The sequence below is a fragment of the Delphinus delphis genome, chromosome 6 (assembly GCF_949987515.2).
Source record: "Delphinus delphis chromosome 6, mDelDel1.2, whole genome shotgun sequence".
NCBI classification, from domain to species: Eukaryota; Metazoa; Chordata; class Mammalia; order Artiodactyla; family Delphinidae; genus Delphinus; species Delphinus delphis.
Window position 1 is genome coordinate 75,800,105 of NC_082688.1, and position 17,033 is coordinate 75,817,137.

The following is a 17,033-nucleotide window of genomic DNA, read 5'->3' on the forward strand; positions in this document are numbered from 1 at the left end:
GGCCATCTGTATGTCTTCTTTGGAGAAATGTGTATTTAGGTCTTCTGCCCATTTTTTGATTGGGCTGTTTTTTTGATATTGAGCTGCATGAGCTGTTTGTATATTTTGGAGATTAATCCTTTGTCCGTTGCTTCATTTGCAAATATTTTCTCCCATTCTGAGGGTTGTCTTTTCTTGTTTATGGTTTCCTTTGCTGTGCAAAATCTTTTAAGTTTAATTAGGTCCCATTTGTTTATTTTTGTTTTTCTTTCCATTACTCCAGTAGATGGGTCAAAAAAGATCTTGCTGTGATTTATGTCTAAAAGTGTTTTTCCTATGTTTTCCTCTAAGAGTTTTACAGTGTCCGGTCTTACATTTAGGTCTTTAATCCATTTTTTAAATTAATTTTATTTATTTTTGGCTGTGTTGGGTCTTCGTTGTTGTGTGTGGGCTTTCTCTAGTTGCAGCGAGTGGGGGCTAGTCTTCGTTGCAGTGCGTGGGCTTCTCTTTGTGGTGGCTTCTCCTGTTGCACAGCATGGGCTCTAGGCATGTGGGCTTCAGTGGTTGTGGCTCGTAGGCTCTAGAGTGCAGGCTCAGTAGCTGTGGCATTTGTTGCTCTGCAGCATGTGGGATCTTCCTGGACCAGGGCTTGAACTTGGGTCCCCTGCGTTGGCAGGGGGATTCTTAACCACTGTGCCACCAGGGAAGCCCTTTAACCCATTTTGAGTATATTTTTGTGTATGGAGTCATGGAGTGTTCTAATTTCATTCTTTTACATGTAGCTGTCCAGTTTTCCCAGCACCACTTATTGAAGAGGCTGTCTTTTCTCCATTGTATATCCTTGCCTCCTTTGTCATAGATTAGTTGACCATAGGTGTGTGCGTTTATCTCTGGGCTTTCTATCCTCTTCCATTGATCTATATTTCTGTTTTTGTGCCAGTACCGTATTGTCTTGATTACTGTAACTTTGTAGTACAGTCTGAAGTCAGGGAGTCTGATTCCTCCAGCTTTTTTTTTTGCTCAAGATTGCTTTGGCTATTCGGAGTCTTTTGTGTCTCCATACAAATTTTAAGATTTTTTTTGTTCTAGTTCTGTGAAATATGCCATTGGTAATTTGATAGGGATTGCACTGAATCTGCAGATTGCTTTGGGTAGTATAGTCATTTTGACAATATTGATTCTTCCAATTCAAGAACATGGTATATCTCTCCATTTGTTTGCATCGTCTTTGATTTCTTTCATCAGTGTCTTACAGTTTTCTGAGTATAGGTCTTTTACCTCCTTAGGTAGGTTTATTCCTAGGTATTTTATTCTTTTTGTTGCAATGGTGAATGGGATTGTTTCCCTAATTTCTCTTTCTGATCTTCCATTGTTAGTGTATAAGAATGCAAGAGATTTCTGTATATTAAGTTTGTATCCTGTGACTTTACCAAATTCACTGATTAGCTCTAGTAGTTTTCTGGTGGCTTCTTTTGGATTTTCTATGTACAGTATCATGTCATCTGCAAACAGTGACAGTAAAAATCTCAATTCTGATTTACTGGAACTTACAGTGCATCAACCAGGAAAAGAGAATCACAGAAGAAAAAGATAATTTAGACTTAACCTAATAAATTATCTTATATTTGGCAGCAATGATCTGGGCTCAGAGCATTTAGACATCTGTTCAAGGCCACACAAATAGTTAGTGACAGACTATAAGTTATGAACTTTTTCCGTGCCATGGCACCTCACCCTACAACATACAAGTCTGCAGTTATAATTATTGCAATATGGAAACTTTTACAACTCCCTAATGCCTGGAGTAAGGCGTGTAAGACATAGGCGTCAACCATAAGTAAAAAGAACTGACATTTTGGAACATTCTTCTAAAACCACAAACTACTCTAGCACTATCTCCTTTACAGTAACAGAGTCAGTGAAGTACAGTAGAAAGGAAACAGGTATTACATTCAGACAGAGCTGCGTTAGAAGCTTAGCCTTGTGACTTCTTAGTTATGATTGTAGCTAATTTACCAAGCTTCTCTAAATTGTTTCCTCACTGCAAAGTGGGGAGAATAAAATGTACCTACGTACATGTTTCTAAAGGTTTAATTAAGTGTGTGAATTACCCAGCTTAGTGCTGGTACAAATGTTAGAGCCTGCCTAAGACTGGTAAAAATGGTGTATACAGGTAAGACAGAAACTGAGCATTTCATATTTCCTTTTCTTCCATTTGCTTTCAGTTCAAAACTCTGAAGCATTTCCTGATAATGGCTGTTCTTCAAAGAATGAGATCAGAAAATTCACTTCATTACTACCTTTTAATCTCCACCACATTCATCACCTATAACTTGCCCCTTGGGCTCTCCTCTACAGAAATCAACGTGCTCCTTACTGAATTGTCAACTTGCATAAAACTGTCAAGGCCAATGATACGGTTTTGGGAGAAAAAGATATGAAAAAGTCCCTGGTACACACTGGGAGTTTGATGATGAGATTTGTCTTTGACTGTAATGGGTATCTTTTTAATGACATTTTTCTGGTTTCTTTGAATTTTGTAGAGATGTTAAAGAAGGTGACATAACCAAAGGCCACCATCTTTCACCTTTGAATCCTGGAATTAGTTTGTACTGGGTATGAAAAGAAGCTATAAAATTCAAGGGATTTTTTCCCCCTACACATTAAATTTCATTGTGTTCTTTATAGAAAAATTCACATCTTTAATCTATTTTTTAGTATTTTGTCTCCATTTCAGAATCCCACCAGAATCTCAAGGTGATAATGTACTTGTTCATTCATATTCTGCAATGAACAATATCTTACATTCTTTACTGTCCCTCACTTTCTCTCCCATGTATGTTACCTTTGCGCCCTTTCCCCCTTCTTCCATTTAACAAATATTAATGATTATGTGAATGACAATTCTGAATGATATTGAGAGGGGAAGAGAGATGAATGAAATGTTACCTCCTCTCATGTCAGTGGGGCTGGAATTGCCAGATACCTGGTTCAGTAGCACAGGGAGAGGTGAGGGGAGGAAACAGTGTAAACATTTCTAAAGAAAGCAAGTTCCCTTCGGGGGTCTAATGCAACGTGACGTTAGCACATTTCATAGATCGAATAAAAACTGTGCCCGGATAGCATGCATGCTCAAACTGGGGCACCCTGCCTGGCCAAGCCCCTGGTGTTAATGAGACACTCTGCAGCACATCCTGGCTTCACCAACCAGAAAAGGAGATGCCAGTGTATGCCCTCCGGGCATTAGAAGTTGGCACTTATTTTCAAATTTCCTTCCTGCCTGGCAGAGGAAACACTTTCTCAGACACATGATAAAACTGCAGCATGGAGTGGGATAACGAGGCTCTGGCAGGGAGTGTTTCAGAGAACTGCCGTGCTCGCCAGCTGCATTGACTGTGTGCCCTCAACACACACACACACACACGCACACGCACACGCACACATCACTCAAGATCACGGATGACCTCTTTTTACCCCACAATGAAGAAGAATTTTCATCTGACATGGCTCACCCAAGAGAAATTTGTCAAGTGCTATATAGTATGTAAGAGGAATGTGGTTGAGGGTAGGGGGCTGGGGGATTGGAGACTGGAACCAAAATCATACAAATGCATATTTGCTTAATATTATTAGAAAAAGAACTCTTCCTTGCTCAAAACTCAGGAAGCGTAGGGAATCCTATTCCATTTTAGAAAACATTTCTTTATGAAAAGTTTCAAACATATACAAAAGAATGGGAAAACGAACCCCCAAGTACCCATCACCTAGCTTCAGCAATGATCAAATGATGGCCAATTTCATTCCCTCTATCCTCCCAACCTCCACCTAAGCCTCTACAATTGATTCTACTTGTTGTCATTACATTGTGTTTGTATCAGGATTCACCTAAGGTTACTACATTGCAATTGGTTGTTGATACATATTTTAGTTTTCTTGTAATCTATAAGTTTTCCCCATCTGGTTTGAAGTAGCCTTTGAATTCTAAACTCCGGGTCCTTGTACTAGGAGGTGCAAATCTGCCTTTAAAACAACCTGTATCTAACAAACGTAAGGTAGATAGCTAGTGGGAAGCAGCCGCGTGGCACAGGGATATCGGCTGGGTGCTTTGTGCGCCTGGAGGGGTGGGATAGGGAGGGTGGGAGGGAGGGAGACGTAAGAGGGAAGAGATATGGGAACATATGTATATGTATAACTGATTCACTTTGTTATAAAGCAGAAACTAACACACCATTGTAAAGCAATTATACCCCAATAAAGATGTTAAAACAAACAAACAAACAAAAAAACAACCTGTGGCAACTTAAATGTCTAAATATGGAAGAATGGTTAAATAAACAGTGGTGTATGCATTTGGTTAACTATTGTGCACAATGTGGTTGAAAGAATGCCCTCTCTGTGAAACCTAGGGCAAGGTTTGTTTTTGAGCCTCAATGTATCTATTTGTAAAATGAGAATAAAGGATTAAATAAATTAAACCCAAGGATTAAATAAAGTACATACATCTCCAATCACAGTGCTCATTACATAACACCAGAGCATACAGGGGTGTTTTGATATCATTTTAATATATATAATACTTATAAATTTTTAATGGACATATTTTATTTCCTCCTAAAATCATGTTAGGCTGCAGCTGAGCAATGAGGTTGGTGCTTCAGGGAAGCAGAGAATGGGGACTGCCTCATACATCATGGCATCATGGGTCAGCCTTAAGTCTCACAACAGACTTTCCTAAGAGCAGTGACAACCTGAAAGCCAGGTTTGTGGAGCGACAGCAAGGGTTTCTAAATTTTAAAGTTCCCTTTCCTTCATATCAAGAGTTTGGCCTTACCAAAGTGTTCTCTGTTTGGTTTGGTTTCATTGTTTTAAGTGTAGAGAAAACACAAAATAGTATGGTATGGTAGTTGTAACCAGACAGGAAGAGGAAAGAACTGTTCTATCTGTGCTGACACAGGGGAGAGTCCAAACAATAAGGGAGAAGAATTTGGGGAAGAAGGTGGGAAGCTCGTGTGTCTTGACTTCTCTGAGGCAGGTATTTTAAGGGTGGGGAGACTCTTGCATAAGTTGATAAAGAAAGTTGAAAGTATCTGTTGCCTTTTCTCCATTTGAAAGAATCTCACCTCAACTAAGGACGGCACCCCAGGTAATGCAGGAGAGATGGTGTAAAACTGACTGATGAATATGGCTAGACAGGTGACCTTAAAACAGTTCTGACTCCCTCCGAATACTGCGTGTGCATCCCTTCTGGGGGCCTCAATGTCTCAACTGGTTCAGGAGAGTGAATGTGGGGTTTCTGAGAAGGCCAGTGAAGCAGCAGAAGCCAGGCACTGGAATAGATGGAAACACCTGAGACCTCTTCCCTCATCACCATGGTGTCACATAAGCCATTCACCTACCCACTCCACCCAACCCCCAAAAATCCCCCACCCAGATGCCATCTTGTAAAGAAGACGAGGGACAGAAATCTGAAACACTGAGCATTTTTCTGCAATAAACTCAATTGAACTTACTATTTCACAGATACAGACTGTTTAGCTGGAAAAGACTAAGCTATCATTAATTGCCAATTTTTCCAATTACCTACTAGGTCGATGAGAAAGATCGTTAGCTCCAGAAATTTAAAACTCTGTATTCTCTCTGCACATGTGAGTGTATCGTATAATCCGATGCCCCAATCTACAATGAAAAGGGAAAAAAGCAGAACGCCAAGTATGATTATAACCATGTAAAACGAAGCTTTAGAAAACGGGAGAAAAGATCGAGAGTCATTACAAATGTAATCTGAATAAATGTAAATTTGTCCAAATTACAAAATGTAAATAGTGGTTGTGTTTGGTTTGGGCAGCCTTGGGTTCTAGTCTTCTCTGTTTTATTTAATCACAATACTTTGATTTTGTATGGAAAACATATTTTGAAACTTGGAGAACTTATTACCTTAAATACATTATATTTAATAAGCAATGACTGAGCACTAACGTTTCACAGGCATTGCACTAATCACCATGGAAAATACAAAGATGGATGAGATATGCTCCCAATGCCAAAGGAATTCACAACACGGTGGAAGAAACAGATGGCTAAGTGGCAAAGGGAATTCAACATCTACTGTTTCCCAGCTATAAGAAATTTCGTTTTTCCCATCTACTCCAAACCACCTCCAGAGGACTTCAATTCACTTTGATGATGAAAACAAAAGCATGAAACCAGTATGATAATTTGCATTTACATATCTATCCTTGGAAAAAAAAAATACACATATAATGAGGGTATGCCATGCCTTTACTAGTGGATACAGCTTGCTGTGCACGTATTAGAGACCTCCAACCATTTACTGGGACCACTTTATAATGAGGTCCCTTTGTTATTTCAACAATGAACTTCCCTTAGGTGTAGTACACGATTAGTATCACACTGCCTGATATAAAAGTGTACTGCATGACAAACAGTAAGAAGAGTTAAACTTCAGAGTTTTAAGAAACATTAGACTTTATCTAGGTTAGTAGTTTTCAAATTTTAGCATGCATCAGGGACCACCTGGATGGCTAGTTAAAACACAGACTGCGGCCTCATCTTAGTTTCTGATTCGTTAGTCTTGGGTGGGGTCCTCTAATTTGCATTTCTAACAACTGTGGTTTCTGGCCGATTCTACAGTCGTTGGACTTGCGCTTTAAAAACCATTAATCTACATCAACTTCTTTTGCAATTTAGAAATCACTTTTCTGTAACCTTTGGTCTCTGCTCAAATAATTCAATGAATGAGGCACTCACTAAATTGCAAGGAAGCCAGTTTCCCTGTTGGACAGGCTAATTCTATAAGAATTTACTGGAGTCAAAATATGTTTCCTTGAAACCTTTGTTCACCACATGACTATTCCTTTCTGCTCTAGACAACTCTTCAGATGTCTTCTCTTAACCAAGCTGAAAGTTCCCATCCCTCAACCATTTATTCTACATAATTCCTCTTTATCTACCACATTATCATCCCTTCCTGAAACTCCCAGTTATAAAGACCACTCTCAAAACAGGGGGCTGAGAACACAGCACTCTAGATACTGATCCACTGGTACTATCCCCTTCCATAAGCTGACGTCATATATCCATTAACAAAGAACTGGGTTTTATTATTTTGTTTAGAGCAATCATGCCACTTTAGTAGTTGATACTCCACAGAAGGTCTGAACTCTTTCACATTCTGAACAGATACTGACCTTTCTCTTCTTATCCACTTGAAATAAGAATTCTGCTTTTATTCTCGCTAAATTTCATTATCTTATTAGCTCATAATTCCAGTTTACCAAGTATAGGATGGTGGTTAAGAACAATGCCTTTGAAGTCAGACAGTCCTGGGTGCAAATCATAGCTCTACCGTTTAACAGCCATGTGGCCATAGACAAATTACGTGACCAGCATAAACCTCGGCTTCCTCACAGGCATTATGGTGATAACAGTAGCTACCTTACAGAGGTATTTCATGAGATAATATATACAACGTGCTTAGCATAGTGTCTGGTGCATATTACATGCTTAGTAATAGTTAGCCATTACTATTTTATTAAAAGCAATCTGAAACACTAAGGTTTATGCTGTACAAAGTAAGAGCAGAAGTCTTTTACAGAAACTTACAAACCCTTATTAGAAGTTTTCAAAAAATTAAATAGACAGGTATAGTTTTTGCCTCAGTGAGACTGGAAATCATAAATCTATATGTTCACTCCAAGGATATTTACAGACTTAGCACAATTTCAATCAAAATGGCAACATGGGGCTTCCCTGGTGGCGCAGTGGTTAAGAATCCCCCTGACAATTCAGGGGACATGGGTTCGAGCCCTGGTCTGGGAAGATCCCACATGCCGCGGAGCAACAAAGCCCGTGCGGCACAACTACTGTGCCTGTGCCCTAGAGCCTGAGAGCCACAACTACTGAGCCCACGTGCCACAACTACTGAAGCCCGTGCACCTAGAGCCTGTGCTCCGCAACAAGAGAAGCCACCGCAATGAGAAGCTCACGCACCACAACGAAGAGTAGCCCTCGCTCGCTGCAACGAAGACCCAATGCAGCCAAAAATAAATAAAATAAATTTTAAAAATGGCAATATGATTTTTTAAATTGCAACAAAATTTGTATGAAAAAATATGAGAAAAGGCAAAACTCTGATAGACAATCCAAGCATGAGAAAAGAGAAAGAAATCTAGCCATATCAGACATTAAACTTATACAAAAGTATTAGAACTTAAAACTGTGGTATTGACATAAACACAGAAAGGCACACCGACAGGAAAAGGTGGAAACATTAGAAATAAACCCAAAACATATGTGGAAAGCTAAGTCAGTTTTCCCAAACAGAGGGACAAAGGAGGCTTATTTAATAAGTTGCATTAAGATAAAATAGGACAATTTAGAAAACCAAAGTGTTAGAGCTACACCTTACACAATACAAGAATCCACTGAGGAAACGCAGAGGGATGGATGTGTTGCCACTACTGAATATACGGAAACTGAAAGCCTCTGTAAGTGAAAATGTTGTAAATTAAATTTTGTCCTATAAAAACAACTGATTCAGAAAAATATTGTACTGAAAATGTCAGGTAAATTAACATTTGTAATATACGAAGAGTTCATTCAAGTTCAGAAGGAAAACCTCAAAACCTAAAAATCGAATAAGCCATGACATTAACACAAACATTACATAGAGAAATATCAGTAATAAAGAAAAACAGGGGAAAAGACCATCCTTGATGGAGCCTGGAGATACCTTTAATCACCTGTTTAAGTAGCTAAGAAATTTTAAAAATGGTAGCCATTGCTGGTTAAAGTTTAAGGAAGCTGTTGTTTTCACTTATTTATAATGATCATTTCAATGGATACATTCTTTCTGGAACGCAATATGTTAAGAATAATAAAGATGGATACACTCTGATCCAAATTTAGACTCCAGAATTTCTCCTCATGGCATAATTCAACAGAAACAAAAACCTATGCACAGAATAGCTATGATTCCAAAAGACTGAAAACAAAGCATAAATGTCCAAGATTACAGGAATAGATAATAAAATCAATTCAGCAAAATATATGGTAATTAAAATATTATGAAGACTATATAGACACGTCTAAAACACCATCATTAATGAAAATAGCTCATGCATGCATTTTTCTTTTTGCCTTTTACATGCCCACAGGATGTATTTTATCCTGAGCGTAACAAAGTAAATGCGGCGGTCTGTAAAATGAAGAAAGGACTCACAGTAGAGGAGAATTATTTTAATTTTAAATCATTATTTACTTAAGCACTATTCTTGAAAAGTTTTACATTCTGTTTTAGGTGCTATGATGGGCCTAGGACTGCTGACAGAACTGTCAGCCACCTGAAGAAGCAGGCTACACCAGCTTCAGTTCCTCTCAGGACTGAGGAAGAATCTGAAAATTCCTTACTGATAAAGATGCTTCTGTAGTGGGTTCTTTCAAAGATTTATTCAGTGAAGCTCACTCTGAGTTTCAAAAAGCAGCCAGCAACTTGAGAGATAACTACCAACTTGCACACACCAATGTTGAGTCTCTGGTGAACAAGTATGATGATGATGGAGAGGGTATCACCTTGTTTTGTCCTTCACATCTGATGAGCAAGTTTGAGGACAAGACTGTGGCATATACAGAACAGAAAATGACCAGTGGAAAGATTAAAAAAGTTTATTCAGGAAAACATTTTTGGTATCTGCCCTCACATGACAGAAGACAATAAACATTCGATACAGGGTAAGGACTGATACAGGGTAAGGACATGCTAAACGTTCCAACTCCTGGAGAAACAGAGTGATGATGGTGGCAAAGAAATTCCTGGATGCTGGGAAGAAACTCAACTTTGCTGTAGCTAGCTGCAAAGCCTTTAGCCATGAACTTTCTGATTTGGGCTTGGAAAGTGCCACTGGAGAGCCTGCCGTTGTTGCTATCAGAACCGCAAAAGCAGAGAAGCTTGTCATGCAGGAGGAATTGTCGCGTGATGGCAAGGCTCTTGAGATATTCCTGCAGGATTACTTTGATGGTAACCTGAAGAGATACCTGAAGTCTGAGCCTATCCCAGAGAGCACTGATAGGCCCGTAAAGGTAGTGGTAGCAAAGAATTTTGATGAACTAGTGAATGATGAAAATAAAGACGTGCTGATTGAACTTTATGCTCCTTGGTGAGGTCACTGTAAGAATCTGGAGCCTAAGTATAAAGAACTGGGAGAGAAGCTCAGAAAAGACCCAGATATTATCACAGCCAAGATGGATGCCACAGCCAATGATGTGCCTTCTCCATATGAAGTTAGAGGTTTTCCTACCATCTGCTTCTCTCCAGCCAACGAGAAGCTAAATCCAAAGAAATACGAAGGTGGCCGTGAATTAAATGATTTTATTAGCTATCTAAAGTGACAGGCCACAACACCTCCCCACCCCCGGCCCCCATAATTCAAGAAGAAAAACCCAAGAAGAAGAAGGCAGCACTGGAGGATCCCTAAAGCAGCAGCCAAATATACCACTTGCTAAAAGGACTCTTCCAGGGACTTCCCTGGTGGTCCAGTGGTAAAGAATCTGCCTTCCAATGCAGGGGATGTGGGTTCGATCCCTGGTCAGGGAACTAAGGTCCCACACGCCGCAGAGCAACCAAGTCCACGCGCCGCAACTACTGAGCTCGCGTGCCTCAACTAGAGCCCACGTGCGGCAAACGGAAAGAGGCCACGCAGTCTGGAACCCACAGGCCCCAACTACAGAGCCCACGTGCCCTGGAGCCCACACACCACAACTAGAGAAGTGAAAACCCGTGTAGCCACAACTAGAGAGAAGCCCTCACACTACAATGAAGGGCCCACGCGCCACAACAGAAGATACCGCGTGCCGCCACTAAGACCCGATGCAGCCGAAACTAACTAACTAAATAAATTAAAAAAAAAAAAAAAAGGACTCTTCCACCAGAGATGGGAAAACCATTGGGGAGGACTGGGACCCATATGGGATTATTACCTCTCAGGGCTGAGAGGACAGAATGGATAGAATCTGAATCCTGTTAAACTTTCTCTAAACTGTTTCTTAGCTGCACTGTTTATAAGAATACCAGAACCAGTTTATGTTTGTGGTTTTGGGCAAAATTGTTTGTGTTGGGGGCAACGTTGTGGGGGTGTGGGGGAACTGCACTGGGAACTTATCTGTCTTTTCTTTTTGTACATTTGGGAACAATGACAATACATGCGCCCCCTCTAAAAGAAAAGACAATACTGAATTCGAGCTCTGTCACACAACTCAGTTACCTCTTTCGACTGCAAATCTGTGTCTGAAAATTTGCTAAGTGTATACAAAGTCTTTATACAAGCCAGCCATGTGTAACATGGCAGCATCAGGAGCTCTGCGGTCTGTCCACCGCACTGACCCGGCAAATATTTACTGAGTTGTTACTTTGACTCTACTCTGGATATCTAACAAGGACACGATATGGTCTCAGCTCTGGTGGTCGAGTGGGAAAGACAGACGTACAGATATATAGAGTGATCATTAAATTATAATGCAGGTACAGCACTAGAGTTATACCAGGATATTTATTTATTTTTTTATAAATTTATTTATTTATTTATTTATGGCTGCATTGGGTCTTCGTCGCTGCGCACGGGCTTTCTCTAGTTGCGGCGAGCGGGGGCTGCTCTTCGTTGCGGGTGCGCAGGCTTCCCGTTGCGGTGGCTTCTCTTGTTGCAGAGCAAGGGCCCTAGGCACGCGGGCTTCAGTAGTTGCGGCACGTGGGCTCAGTAGTTGCGGTCCACCGGCCCTTGAGCGTGCAGGCTTCAGTAGTTGTGGCGCGGGCTCTAGAGCTCAGGCTCAGTAGTTGTGGCTCACGGGCTCTAGAGCGCAGGCTCAGTAGTTGTGGCGCACGGGTTTAGTTGCTCCGTGGCATGTGGGATCTTCCCAGACCAGGGATTGAACCCGTGTCCCCTGTACTGGCAGGAAAGGTGTTACATGCAGGGAGTAGGCATGAAGGTGAGAAATAGCGTGGTGAGTAGAGACCACCTCGGCAGGGTGGAAAGGCAAGGCCTTCAGGTTCGTGTTTAAGTCCTGCTTCTACCACTTATTAGCTGGGTAATGCAAACCATTTCCTCATCTCTAAAATGCAAATAATTCCACCTACCTCACAAACTGACGTAAGGATTAGAGGAGATGGTGTATGTAAAGGAAGCACTAACGTGCCTGACATGTAGCTGGCCCTCAACAAATGAAATGCTGTTTCAAGGGTTTCAGCGGTAACTGGAACAAAAGGTACAAGGCAGGATGAGATACGAAGTAGGAGGCAATCAGATCATAGAGGGCTTCTTTAACAGGCTAAAGAGCCTGGACCCCATACCATAAATCACTGATGCCTTTGAAGGGTTTTAATCAGGAAAACAATATAGTCAGGTTTGCTTTTTAAATGGGTCAGTCTCAAAACTGGCTAGAAGTTGGATTTGATGGGGCTGAGCCTAGCAGTAAGAAGGACTGTTAGTGGGTTGCTCTAATGGTTCCGGAGAGGATGCTGAAGGCCTAATATAGGAATGCAAATGAAGGAAAGGTTGGAGGAATATTCCGCAGGTATAACAGGTAGGGCTTTGTGATTACTTAGAGATGGGAGGAAAAGGAGAGGAAAGTGAGGCGTCAAGTTCATTAACTAGTTTCCCGGTATGGGTGGTTGGTGAATGGTAGTACAGCAACTAAAATTAGAAATGAAAAGAAGGAACAGGTTGGGGGACGATGATGAACTATTAGGTACCCACATGTGGCACGCACTGCTGAGTTCTGAGGTTACAAAGACGAATAAGACACGGCCCCTCTCTGTAAGAAGCTCACAGGCTGGTAGGAAAGACATAAAAATGAAGATGAATAAAATACAGATTGTTTGTATAAAGTCACCTATCTGGATTCTTAATAAAAACCATTAAATATCTAATCGTGAGGAAATAATCAGACAAATCCCAATTAGGAGATATTCTGCAAAGACAATCTGACTCTTCACAAGTAATATTGTGAAAGATTTTTAGAAAGTGAGTTCAATGTTGAAGGACAATAAATATGCATGACAACTAAATGCCAGGTATGATCACTGGTTGCATACTAATAAGAAGAGTTCAAAGGACATTAATATGATAACTGGGAAATTTTGATTATGGAACACAAATCAAATAGTACTATCATATCACTGTTAAATGTCTTAGGTATACTAATGCTATTGTGGTTATGTAGAACAGAGTACTAGGTATGCAGACATAGATGTTGAGATAGTTAAATAGTTAGGGTAATATGCCATGATGCCTGTAACTTATTTAGAGAGATGTACGTTATTTGTATACATGTATATTTATACATATAGATATATGAATACATGTACATTTCATATATATAGATATTATGAATATATATAGAGAGAGCACATGTGTGAATGTGGCAAAATGTTCAGATTTGGTGATTTTATATTCATTTTATTATGCTTTCTTCTTTCAACTAAAATCACCAAATTTGGACATTTGTATACTATCATATCAGTAACAAGTGTAGGAGAAATACAAGAAGATGAAACAAAGTTTTTTAGTTAAACCCTTCCTCCAAGATTTTCTCCACGGTTCTATTTTCCTACCCATGATACTCTATGAAAACCTTTACTTTGCAAGAGTTCTGGCTTTGACAGTTAGGTGAGCCACATTCCAGGGTATCATGGAAACAGACACCATTGATGTCATAACTCTGCACAATCAACCAGTGTAGCTTTCGTTTTCTCCAATGGGAAGACTGTGCCCATGAGAAAGGATATACTCAGACACATTACTGGGACAGTTTCATAAGACATGTGACAAATCCTCAGTCTCCTGCAGAAAATTTAATCCACTTTCAAAATGTCACTCGACAGCATTCTAGATCCTGAAGTCTTGTCTACTGAGTAGATTTTTCCTGTCTCTCATTAATTCTGGAAACAATCCTAGCAAGTTCCATTTACTGAATACGCCTACGCACCAAGTACTGTGGCTGGTATTTTGCATATATGATATTCATTTATCCAAAATGTATTTATTAAGTCAATACTATGGGCCAGTCACTATTCTAGGCACTGGAGACATAGCCCTGAACAAAACAGATATAAACTTCTGCCTCTTGGAGCTGAATACATCTCAAAGATCTCATTCAAACATCATTAATGATTTCATTTAATCTTCACAATAAATCTGAAAGGGAGCTTTGGTAAGATTTCAAACCTTGCCGAATGTTATAGTTGAATTCCAACTATACTCTTTCAAATTCCAAGGTACCATTTTTCTTCTATGTCATCCTTCTTTCCAATAACTCAGCATCACTGGAATTTGAAGAACTTGCAAGGTGATGTAGTTAAACAAAGATCTGATCAAGAAGAAAGATATACTTTTCACAGAACCCAAGTTAATAAAAAATAGGATACACAGTCCATCTAAAATTATGCAAGAGAGTCTGGGGGACAAAGTTTGCACAGCAAAGTGTTGGAATTTCTTGTATCTAACAGTAAGTATATAATATTCAAAATCACAGTTGCCCTGGGCACTGCAGGCATTCCCTCAAATTCCGTGTGTCCTCTCTCTCATTATACAGTTAGGGTTGTCTCTTGCACTGTGCTCTCTGAGCTCCTATCACTTTGATATGCTAAGCAGCTTTGCATCAGCAGGGGTGAATTGGGCCCAGCCAGTGTTCCCGATTTAAATTTTAATTCATTAAAGAAGCATGCAGTTCTCTGTAGTGAACTGAGCAATAAAAGTATGAATTCTGAAAAAGACAGCCCCAGTTTATTCCTTTGGCAACTTGATCTTTGACAAAGTTGGAAAGTGGTGAAAGTTTGAGAGCTGCTTAATAATGAAAGTGACGATAATCATGGAGAATGGAAATGTGAAGTCCTAATGCCAGCAATTAGAAGTAATGACTAGTTTATTAGGCTATCATTTGAGCAAAGTTATTTCCACTTCAACACAAAGCACATTGGTCACATCTCATGCATAGGAGTCAGTATCCACTGTAGGGAATTTGGGGGCTTCCAAGAAGAGCTTAGTTCTGGGACCTCTGGTTCTCACTGTTAAGCACATCAATTCCCAAGATACTCCAGGACTGGCTTTAACACCATCTGTCAGAGAGAGCGTGATACAGCCCAGGAAGTCCTTTACCAATCACAATAGCAGACACCTAATTTTATGTGAACCTATGGCATGCATCATCAAGGATGGGACTGAGAAATTAGAGCTCTTTTCAGCCTAAGCTATTCACTCCCAACCTTTCTGACAGGAAGGGCCTTACAATTACAGATAATGAACTAAAGCCCAAGGAGGCCAAGATAAATGGGAGAGAAGTGACATCTATTAGTTCTCAAATGCATGAAATCTGGCATGAAAGGGTTTCCTCAGAGGAAAACACCAATTATATGACGATTTTAATGTGAAAGTGATCTGTGCTTGCAAGAGCTAGATAATTGATACCACAGTTTACTTGTTGTACGTGTGCATAAATAAACATCTGTATTCATATAAATTCAACAGATATGTATTAAGCATCTACTACATGCTTGGCAGTATGTAGAAAATGGGGATGAAATGGTAACTATTACAGGTATGCTTCCTGTTCTCATGAAACGTATAGTCCAGAGAGGAATACAGAGCAATACATAAGCAAGACTATGTGACAAGGCCTAGAGAGACAAAATGTAAGGTGTAATGGGAGTCACAGGGAGGCTTCCTAACTCGATGTGGAGTCAGGAAAGATTTAGCAGAGCAAATGGTATCTATACTAAGGCCAAGAGAAGGGACAGGAATTAGGTGAGAGGGAGGGGGAGAGAGTGGATCCGGCAGTAGCAACACTATAGGCAAAGAGAAGGTGAAAAACTCTGGGAGGATTGCTGGAAGTTGAGTACGGCTGGATCTCAGGGTGCAAGGAGAGCTCAAAACGGATAAAACTGGAACACTAAGGAGAAACAAGGTGATAAATGATGGCCGAGCAAACACTGGCTTTTGTGAGCATATCTTTTCTAAAGAATTTTAATTGTATACAGTTTAATATATATTTATATATCTGTATTTATATCAAAATTAATAGCATAGAAACCAAATCTGGTCCAACTTTTAAAGAAGTACTAATCCCAACTTCAAAGAGTCTAAAGCCTCACCTGATGGTGTTAAGTTCTGAGTTCTTTCTGGAGATAACATAGTTTGCTTCAGTTCTGGCAATATTTACCATCAAGGTATTGTGGCCAGGGTCAGGGGTTGCCAACGATTAGACTAGTGGTTCTTAACGCTGGCTGTAAATTAGGATCACCTGGAGAATTTAAACATAAACTGCTGGGTCTCATCCAGGTCTCACCCTGAGATTTTGAATTAATAGGTCTCTATTAGGATTGGATATTGGTATTTTTAAAGAACAGAGATGTAAATGCCAAAGGCAGGAAAGAATCTGAGCTACTCTCGACTTTCAGAACTGATAATATCTTCTCAGCTAGACCATGGGCTGCTTGCAACTGGGGACTATGGTTCCTGATTTTTTGTTATTATAATTATTGTAACTGTTATTATTTTTTCAACAGCTAGCTGCAGAACAAATATTCAATAAAATATAAACAACTATTGATGAACAATAGCCATGGGGGAGAAAGGAAGGGCAAGTACTATACAGTCTGTGTTTAGTATCAGTTACCAGTTGATGAGGGTCTACTCTAGGTCCTTCTGTAACTCCAGCACTTAGCACAAGATGTGTCACAATGTAGGTGCTTAATAAATATATATGGAATGGATAAGTTAATTTCTGTCTCAAGGATGAGGAAAATGAAGCTCAAAGCTGCTTATTTGGGGGTCAAATAATCACATCCTTCAAGACAAAGCTGATCACACTCAACTGACTCTTTCTATCACACCATGTTCATGAGATTTATCCAGGGCACTCTATGGGCAACAACCCTCTTAGATATCTTGCCTTTCAGAGTCATGGGGAATGTCTGACCCATTTGCCGCTTTGCTGAAAACTTTATCCCCTCTACTAGCCAATGGTACCACTCAAAAATGTCTCGTCAT

The 17,033-nt window shown here is 40.0% G+C and overlaps 1 protein-coding gene and 1 pseudogene across 1 annotated transcript in view; one reads left to right on the top strand and one right to left on the bottom strand.

Annotated features, from left to right (window-relative positions):
* LOC132427684 (protein disulfide-isomerase A3 pseudogene) overlaps nucleotides 1–10,472 on the top strand; it is a 53,353-nt pseudogene extending 42,881 nt beyond the window's left edge.
* The window catches only part of LINGO2 (leucine rich repeat and Ig domain containing 2), a 216,547-nt gene that overhangs the window by 90,463 nt on the left and 109,051 nt on the right, over nucleotides 1–17,033 (bottom strand). The gene's annotated exons all lie outside the window — the stretch shown is intronic.